The following is a 10,257-nucleotide window of genomic DNA, read 5'->3' as shown; positions in this document are numbered from 1 at the left end:
TTTCTGTGTACATGTAATCATAATGCAGATGTGTGCAAAAATAATCAAAATTCTGACACTTGTGCCTAGTACCCCTACCCCTCTAAACACCCGTAGTCTTGGGGCAGGAAAATAAAAAAGATGCAGAGAAATGATCAACTCTGACATGACAGTTATTGTTGTACTATAGATAGCTAGGAATCATCCCCCTTCTATTATCTTCCCCTCACATTAGCAGGCTCTTCTAAGGAAATAATTCTCCAATAAAGAAGAGCTTTGCAGAACTATATTTTCCTAAATATATTTAGACATATTTTTCCTCCAACTTTTGCCCTTCACTCCGAACTATAGTGCATGGTGTCCCTTTTCTGTATAGAATTTTTCCCCTACAAGGGAGCTTTACAAGGTATTCCAGAGAGAAATTATGGTTCCCCTTTTTCTGCTTGGGAAAATAAAGATATAGAGGTATAGTTTAGGATCATGAAAGGACTCCCATTCATTTATGCAGACAAATTACTGTATCCAGACATACTATTGGAATACTAAAATGAAAATACTACTCTTGCTGTAAATCATCATTTAACATGTTATCATGATGACAAGTTCTGATAAATTCCAGCTATATTTTTCCCTTCCAAAATAAAGGCAAAAAGCAAGAGGCTTTGGAGGTTTTATTTGCTGTTTCTCTTCAAGAATGTTCTAGGAAGATCCTGCAGCAAGCTTTAAATGTACTATGCAGTTTTGTTTAGAATGCATTTATCTTGAAAACTGGTTTCTTGTATAATAAACTAACTGTTTGGGTTTTTTTAAGATTTTTCCCATATGTTTTGCTAGCATTTTTAATTTTCCTATACATTTTACAAGAAGAAAAGTAAAATAAACGTAGCTTGATTATGTTGCTATGCAAAATTTACTATTCAAGGGTGGGAAAAAATTATAGGAAGTAAAAAGAAGAAAAGTATATAAATTGCTCAGTTTCATTCAAGAAAGCAGTTAGATAGTTCATCTAGTCACCGTTTTCCCCAGGTGTGTCATTTAAATACTAAAATATGTAAACCTACAATTACTTAGATACTGAATATTAAAAAGGATAAGAAAATAAAAATAAAAATATTATTTTCGTTCAACAATGTATTGTTCTGTGAAAAAGGCTATTTTAAGTGATTTACTATTAGAATATATACCAAATTTAAGTGATTTACTATTAGAATATATGCCAAATTTATTATCTTGGACACCATGACACTTGATTTTAAATAGAGGGACAAGTTTTATCTTATTTATAAACATGCTAAACTTTTCTCCCTGCACAAACCACCAAAGTATTCTTACTTATAACTTGCCCAAACCAAAAACCCCGCAGAAAGGAAATATACTCTGATTTCCCTTACTTGTCATGTCAGATACAACTATTTTCCACTTTTTTTTTTTTTTCTAAAAATCTAAGCTGATTTGAGAAGCTAAAACCAGGCTGCACATTACAAGGAAACAACCATGGCCCAGATATGATGAAGGGAATTGCGCAGACAAATACCTCTGTAGAACCACCTTAAACTAAAGCAGGTGGTGTATCTGTTGTGGTTTAGCCCCAGCCAGCAACCAAGCACCTCACAGCCTCCCGCTCACTTCCCCGCAGTGGGACGGGGGAGAGAATCAGAAGAGTGGAAGTGAGGAAGCTCGTGGGTTGAGATAAAGACAATTTAACAGGTAAAGCAAAAGCCATGAGCACAAGCAAAGCAAAACAAGGAATTCATTCACTCCTTCCCACGGGCAGGCAGGTGCTCGGCCCTCCCCAGGAGAGCAGGGCTCCATCACGCGGAACGGTGACTTGGGAAGGGAAACGCCATCGCTCCAAAAGTCTCACCTTTCCCTCTTCTTCCCCCAGCTTTATACGCTAAGCATGACGTCATACGGTGTGGCATATCCCTTCGGTCAGTTGTCCCAGCCGTGACCCCTCCCAGCTTCTTGTGCACTTCCTCGTTGGCAGAGCCGGGGAAGCTGAAAAAGTCCTTGACTAGCGTAAGCACTGGTTAGTAACAGCTAAAACGCCTCCGCATTATCAACGCTGTTTCCAGCACAAGTGCAAACCGTAGCTCCATGCTAGCTACTACGAAGAAAATTAACTGTATCCCAGCCGAAACCAGGACAGTAACCTACTTCATTGGTTCTGTCAGAAAGACTTTAGTTTAGGTATTAACTTGTTCACAATCTTATTTTTTTCTCTGGAAAAGGACCTGGAAATGGGACCATAGCAGGATATATATATATAAATTAAGTTATAAATCAGTTTAAAATGCTGGTTTTAGTCATTGGTTTAGAAGATTTTTTATCCCAGTTGTAAACTCAACTTTATGTATTTCAACTGATTTCTCGGGGCAAGGTTTTCCCTCTCTTAATTTCCACTTCAAGATACACAGTTTCCCATTTACACTGTTTGTTATTTTTTATTTTTCTTTTTCTGCTTGGAGAAAACAATTTTAAATTTTTCCTAAAAACAAAATAACAGGTAAAAATGTCTCTTAGCTAAATAGATATTCGAGAAACAGACCAGCAGAATGTCATAATAGCTCGAGGTTCTTTACTCCCTTGCACAATCAGGAAAAAACAAAGCCCACGACTTTCCAGCATCGACAGAAATTAAAAGACTTTAGGCAACCTATGGGATGATCTAGTTTTAAATCCTTGATGTTACAAAGATCCGTGACAGTGGAGTTCTGCGTATCTGTAGACCATGAAAACACCACTAGATGGTGCTCAAGAATACATATACTCCCTTGGATTTGTAAATCCCAAGGACTAAAAGACATAGAGGACTGCATTTATCACGATGCTAAATGGTTTATAACTACTAGAGGCTTACTCTCCGTGGTAAAAACCTGGAAATTACTATAAAGTTCTGGGGATCCTGGTAAGGGAGGAGAATTGGGTGTTTCAGAACTGCATACAAAATAAACAAAATATTCAGTGTTTCCTAACACTAGCTATGCACGTAAGAGTATACTTGATGATAAGGGGTGGCTCCATTCCAGGGGCAATTTTCTTCTCCAGAGAAGGTCAGTCCTATCTTCTTGGTCACCAAAGGTCCTTTCCACTCTTCCTTGCAAGTACTTGGAGCTGTTCAGGCATGTGTGCAAGATCCATTGTTTTTGAAACAATGGGAAAGACACATGAGATTCTCTTGTACAGTGATTATAAGAAGTCCAGGAGGAGAAGTCTGGCTACTGGTCTTTGTTTCAAGAACTCTTCAGTCTTTTAATCTGAGACAGAAGCCACTATTCAGTTCCTGTAAAGCAATAAGAGTCTTCAAGTCATAGCCACTGCTTCTGGTATCTGTATGCTCTAAACACTATGCTACAGAAATAACTTGGAAAACATTTGCTTTCCTTCTGCTTCCAGTGAAGTTTTCTTGCCTTGTAGAGATCTTAGTATTTAGAGGATTTTGTCCACTGGGAGAGACAGTTGTATACCTTCAGGCAATGGAAAGCGGGAGGGGACATAGTGTCATTATAGTGTGTCTTCCAATCACTAAGTTATTATATATGCCAATCACCAAGTTTAAAAAGAAAGCAGCAGCGCCAGCTTCATATGGTATGGGACTCTACTGATTAGGTTTTCTCTGAAAGCAGCTACCAGGTTAAGCCACGCAGGACCATAAGCAGAGGAAATTCTGAACTGTACCTGCTTAGGTAAGGATTTGTGTTAACCAAAACTGACCTGGTTTTGCTCACATACTGTTAGGAATGTGGACAGGGTAAGATCAAATCTGAGGTACTGATGGAACATCAGTCAGAATCTAAGCCTGTGTTTTTAGGTGTCTCCAACTACTTTAGTCCAGCCTAGCCATTAGGTACTGTTTTTGACATTCACCAGATAAAGCTTACTGTGAAATGCCTTATGTCAAATGGTTCTTTCTACATATTTAATGGGATTTTCTGGCTATATGTGACAAATCACCATAGTCAAAATAACTAAGGGAAAACGTATCTATTACTTTTAATTTTGTCTATAAAGAGTGATGGAGGTATTATTCATCCTTTTTGTAGAAAGCGATTATTGACTGTCTCTCACTGAGGAAGTAGAATTCAGTTCAGCTTTCTCAGTGCAAAACCATGTCTATTCTCCTCAGAAAAAATGAAAAGTTTATAGTGGACAATGAACAGCCTATGAAGGAAAGAATGCAAAACAAAAGAGACTGAACCTCTCTTTGTTTTCCTTGTGGAGAATGTCTCTGTCTTAAGAAAAGGGAAACAATAAAAAGCTTCATTGATTGATTTTGCGACTAACAGAATAGCACAAAAGCATGCTGATTGCTTTAAAATGGAGGTGGAGAACTTAATTCAAAGTTGGCTTAAATATATTCAACTTCCACTGAAGTTGGCGGTAAACGAAAACTATGACCCATCAGAGTACCTTACAACAAAAACACGTACGTGGAAAAGCATAAAACATGAGTTACATGGTACTCACGTTTCTATATTACAAACAAGAGTTACATTATACTATATGTTTCTTTTTTACGCTATACTATGGATTTCTCAATATGGTGATACTATACACCGTGTTAAATCTAATTTAGAATTTTAGTAGATCCAGAGTACTTCATGACTATAAGGCCAAGGAAGATGATCTATTGAAACGGCCACTTGAATGAGACTTGGTCTTATCCAGTTTCCATGTGCCTTATATATTTTCCTGCTAAGTTCTACAAAATGGTGGTAATGCTTGCCTTAGTAAAGTGGTGTGAAACCTCCCCATGATTTGGAAATGTAAAATATATCGGAACGATCATGACATGAAGATAAGTTTGCTGTAAAGTGGCAGTGCCATATACCCCAAAGGAGTGAAGAAAAGATTTTTCGACTGTTGTCACAATTTGCATGTATATTCTGAGTAAAAGTCAGCCTTTTTTCATAATCATGGTACACAAATCAATATTATTGTTCTATACAATATGCCAGAATGAATAGTAGTAACACCAGCTTCCTATCACTTGTGCAATTTCTTCAGGGCTATTTTCAAGCTCCAGTGCTCTTCGGTATAGGAAGGTGAATAAGATGTCAGTGGGATAGATTTAGTACATTTAGGGTCTGTGTCATTTATAATATTTGCCAATTCTTGATTAAGCAGATCGACGTGCCCAGGCTCTCAAGGTCAGTTAAATTAGATAAGGATGTGAACAAAGGTGAGGAAGCTATTCTTGAAGATAATGTGTAAGCAGACTGAAAATGTTTCACCTGATATTTGAAAGTACAAATCTCTAGACTAGCGTGGAAAAGGCTGAATGCAACACTGGCCATTTACTGAATCTAAGCAAGATGGATTAGTTCAAACCAAATGGGAAGATATGGAAAAAAAATTGACTCAGCTATTGCTGCAGTACAACCATTTACTGCAGTCTCTTAGCTTTTATAAGTTAGGAAGGCTGTGGCTGGGTCAGTACTTCACTTTGAGTTTAGAAATCTGAGCAACAAGTAGTTGGAACTGGCAGTAGATTTGGTAACATGGTAAGTAGTAGCTTTCCCTGAGTCAGTTCAAAATCATATGATAAAAAAAGTATGTAATTTGTGGTCAGGTACAGCCTCATCTCTCTCTGTCAGAGGAAGGTGTTAAATTCAGTTCTGGATAAATTTAATCTCTCGCTCATTATTTTGCCCCTTTCTGCTGCATTTTGCCTACATAAATTCCTGCTGAGTGCTATAAAATTGTTGCTGTATTTTATCCTGAAAGGATAACTACATCTTTAGCTGTGACTTGAGAATTCTTCATTTGGATACTCATTTACTTCATCAGAGAGTGCTGGAATGACAATGCTTAGCTTTAAGCTTCCACAGTTAAAGAATTGCAACCAAGCAGCTATTGTGAGGGCAGTCATGGTAACAGACAATACAGCAGTATTGAACGTTTTTTCCACACGATAATGCAGCTTCTATAAATTATAGGCGATGGGGTTCAACTCTTTATCATCATGATTGGGCATTCTATAATCACTGGAACACACATTAACAGCAAAGCATATAAAATGAAAGCTGATTAGCCATGAAATACTGTGTTCATTTCATGTTAAAGGACGTTCAGACTGACTAAAATGTCAGTATGTGTGAGATCGGTTTATGAATACCTATGGCTGTGGAAGGAGAAATATGACAAATCAGGAAGCAGCAAGGGAGGTTCTAGCTTAGCTGGAATCATATGGGGCCATAATACATGCTTTACACTTTATTACAATTTTCCAATTAGCTGGCTGCTGGAAAACACCCTCATTTAGTGTGTTAGCAGCACAGTTTGCTGCTGCTGGGTGTTAGAATGCAGAGACAATCACACCATATTGACAGTTTTATGGACAAACAGAGCAGAACCACCCATGTAACCTTTTAATAATTAAAATTTTCTGCTTTTCTAAAATACTTTCCAAGTGTTACAGCAAGTTCAGGACCCTGTTCGTGTCTTGTGTGCTGAAAAGAGTTAATGGTTTACATGCCATTTATAGAAAATCCTAATAAAAAAAAACACTGTGAAAATGACATTGGTGTCTTCCCTTCTCAGTCCCCATATAAGCCTGTAAAGCATCTCTGTCTGGATGGCTTAAGGATAATAAATATATTGTGTAAATTAAAAGAAAAAAAAATTTACAGTCACTGATTATATTTCCAGAATTTACAGAGACTGAATCAGTGCACTGATGTAACTTCTTAATGAGTTAGCCAAATCCTTTTCACCCTTTCTGTCTTGCACTAAGGTTTTTGTTTCTCTGCTGTTTTCTGTTCCATATGTCTGGTATAACTCTGAGACATACACCAAGGAAGGTAAAAACGTCAGGTTGTGTAGGTCACCATGTTTCTATAATACCGTGTACTGATTTATACCAAATAAACATCTGACTAGAATTACTAATGACTGCTGTTGTACTGGAGGCAGGAATCAAAATACAGCAGAGGGTTTTGTTTGCAAAACAAAATACTAGAGGAGAGGAAATAGCAATCAAATACTCTTTCAAATTTCTTCTTTAGCTGACGACAAGAATTGCAACCCTTGATTCAGCTGAATCAGATCCACTAGATGGCTAAAGGGGTATATAAAGGTAGTTTCGGAACTTGGCACTCTTCTGTCCAGATATTATCATCCTTGAGTATTACCTAATGTAAGAAGTATGTATCTATGTTTTGCTAGAAATCTCCATAAGCTTTCAGGGAATGCCTTAAGCCCTCTAAAGGGAGAGTGCAGGATTATGTGCCCTCCTCAACCCAAGGAGCCTCAAAAAAAATATTTCACTCCTGGGAGCTGTGATGGACAAGGAGATCAACAGATCAAAGGTGTTGGCACAGTCTTTCAACCTCACTGGATTTCTGCTCTTTTACAGAAGTAGATGTAGAACCGAGAGAGAGAGATAGTGAATATAACTAAACTGTCAATGAAAAGAAATGTTAATACCTGGAAGTATAGACGAGGACCCCAGCTCTTTAGCTCCATGTCCTAGTCAGTAGGCTCTAGAATCTTATCTCTTGTTTGCTTCTTGCACTGGGACATAGCTTCCCCATGTTAGCTAAACCAGTTTCCTAACATGCTCTCCTGCAGTTGGGAAGAAAAAAAACCACAAATGGAATGCCATCTTTTCAGTCTATAGAGACAATTCATTCCGGCAAATGGAAATGAAGCAAGTGGAGCTTTACACAGGCTCTATTTGTATAAAAACAAAATTTAAAAAAACCAACATAACAAAGTAAAACTAGTGTCTTAGAGGCAAAAGGAAAAATAACAAAACCAACAAACTGACTCCAAAATAAAGAGAATTAAGTTTGTTGGAAAAACCTGTTCTACTACAACACTTTCCTTGAAAATTTAATTCAAAGCTTTTTGCCTGAAAGAAAATTACAGCTCCAAATCAACAATGAATGAAGGGGGAAGAGAGGAATTTATAAGGGCACAAAAGATACTCTGTTAATCTCCCCTAGTTCTGTTAATGCCATTTTGTTATCTGGTTATTCAGTATTGTCAAATCCTTCTCCAACTCTTCCTAGTCAAGTTTTGCTTTTACTAACTTTTGCTTATGCATGTTTTGACCACAGAAGTTTGAGCACTGATTTCTGTGGAACTAACTCTAAAGCCAATCACTCATTTGTGCCAAAATTATCAAAGCAACACAAATCCAGTCATTTTATATACATTTAGTTTAGCATGTCAGCAAATCTTTACAGAAGTTATGGGATTAATCTTTGCTGCATCAATATCTATCCAATGACTATCCAAATATTTGCTAACTTTAGTCTGTATTACAATTTTTCTTAATTTGGCTGGTACAGGTGCCATGTTTATTGGTCTGTTGTTGCACAGATATAATTCAGATCCCTGTTTAAAAAGTATTGTTACATCTCTTACCTTGGTCCTGAGAACAATTTAATCAAGAGGCTATAGAGCAAATTAACTTATTGCAAATTTCACTAATTTCTTTAGCACTGTCAGGTGCGTAGCATCTGAACTTAGCCAGAATTTACACTTTATTCTATTTTTTTAATCTGGTTGTGACTTATGTGTTTTGTTTTGTTTTGTTTTGTTTTGTTTTTTAAGGAATATTTATTTCTAACATGCTCCTTTACTCTGTCGTTTAACTGCTCCTGTAGCTTGTTACATTTTTTCCTGAGATGATATACATAGTTGACACAAGTATAAGAGAGATTTGGAATAAATCTAGGGCCCTGTATTTCTACTAGTAGTTTATTATTTTAATGATTCCTTTTAATTTCCTTTTAACAGACTCCCTAGTTTTGTATCCAGTTTGTCTTTTGGAAGTGATGCTGAATTTGAATGTATTCAGAATGGCCCAAAACTGCGAATCCTAAAACAATCTCTGTGTACTTGTAAGGCTAAAATTAGAGAACTGTTTCTCTCATTACTAATTCTTTGACCTGTTCTCCCGAGGCCCAGCCAAACACAATCAACAGGTCTTTCTGCCAGATACTGCATCATAATTCATTTTAGTAATAATAAAACAATACTTGTCTAACTAGTAGCACATCAGAATGATTAATTCTACATATTTCTTTGTGAGGAAAAGAGGAATCTGCCAAAAAAACCAGCTTAAATAACAAAGCAGCTTTTAAAACATGGTATCTTATTTGTGTTTTTCCAAGTGTGGGTCAAGGCAGAATTAATACATTCTTGATCATGTATACATTTTCGCTTTAAAGTGGCCAGATTTCTCAAGATCTCTGGAAATGCAAGTATCATAATGTGGTGGGTTGACCTTGGCTGGATGCCAGGTGCCCACCAGGCTGTGCTATCACTCCCCTCCTTAACTGGACAGGGGAAGAGAAAAAAAATTTATGAAAGGCTTATGGGTTGAGATAAGGACTCGGAGATCGCTCACCAGTTACTGTCATGGGCAAAACAGACTTAACTCAGGGAAATTAATTTATCACAAATCAAAATCGGAATAGGATAATGAGAAATAAAACCAAATCTTAAAACACCTTCTCCTGACTCCTCCCTTCTTCCCTTGTTCGACCTCACTACCAATTTCTCTACTTCCTCTCCCTGAGCAGTGCAGGGGGACAGGGAATGGGCGTTGTGGTCAGTTCATCACATGTCTGTGCTGCTCCTTCCTCCTCACTCTCTTCCCCTGCTCCAGCATGGGGTCCCACCCATGGGAGACAGCCCTTCATGAATTTCACCAACATGGCATTTCATCAACTGCTCCAGTGTGGGTCCTTCATGGGGCGCAGTCCTTCAGGAACAGGCTGCTCCAGTGTGGGTCCCCCATTGGGGTCACAAGTCCTGCCAGCAAACCTGCCCCAGCGTGGGCTCCTATCTCCATGGGGTCACAGGTCCTGCCAGGAGCCCGCTCCAGCATGGGCTTCCCACAGGCTCACGGCTTCCTTCGGGCATCCACCTGCTCTGGTGCGGGGTCCTCCATGGGACTGGCTCCATCAGACATGGGTGAAGCTTCTAGCAGCTTCTGGCCCCCACCCCCTGTCAAAACCTTTCCATGCAAACCCAGTGACCCATAGCAGTAGTAAAAGCAAAAAAATATATACACATATATATCTATGTGTATAACATGCACAGATGTAAACAAATATACAGATATATAGCATCCTTCTATTAACTTTACATCTATCCAATTATGGCAACGTTACTGGTGGCTATGAAACTTGTTTACTTAAATATATTTGATTCTTTCTAGCCTACAGCATGGGAGTTAATAATAAAATGCTAGTACTACTTCCTAATTAATTCTGGTATGTCATGAGTAGGAAGTCTGTGCTGTGTTAATACTGTTGCTTA

This window comes from Phalacrocorax aristotelis, chromosome 9, assembly GCF_949628215.1.
Source record: "Phalacrocorax aristotelis chromosome 9, bGulAri2.1, whole genome shotgun sequence".
NCBI classification, from domain to species: Eukaryota; Metazoa; Chordata; class Aves; order Suliformes; family Phalacrocoracidae; genus Phalacrocorax; species Phalacrocorax aristotelis.
The sequence above is the reverse complement of the archived record's forward strand: the minus strand, read 5'-3'. Positions refer to the sequence as shown.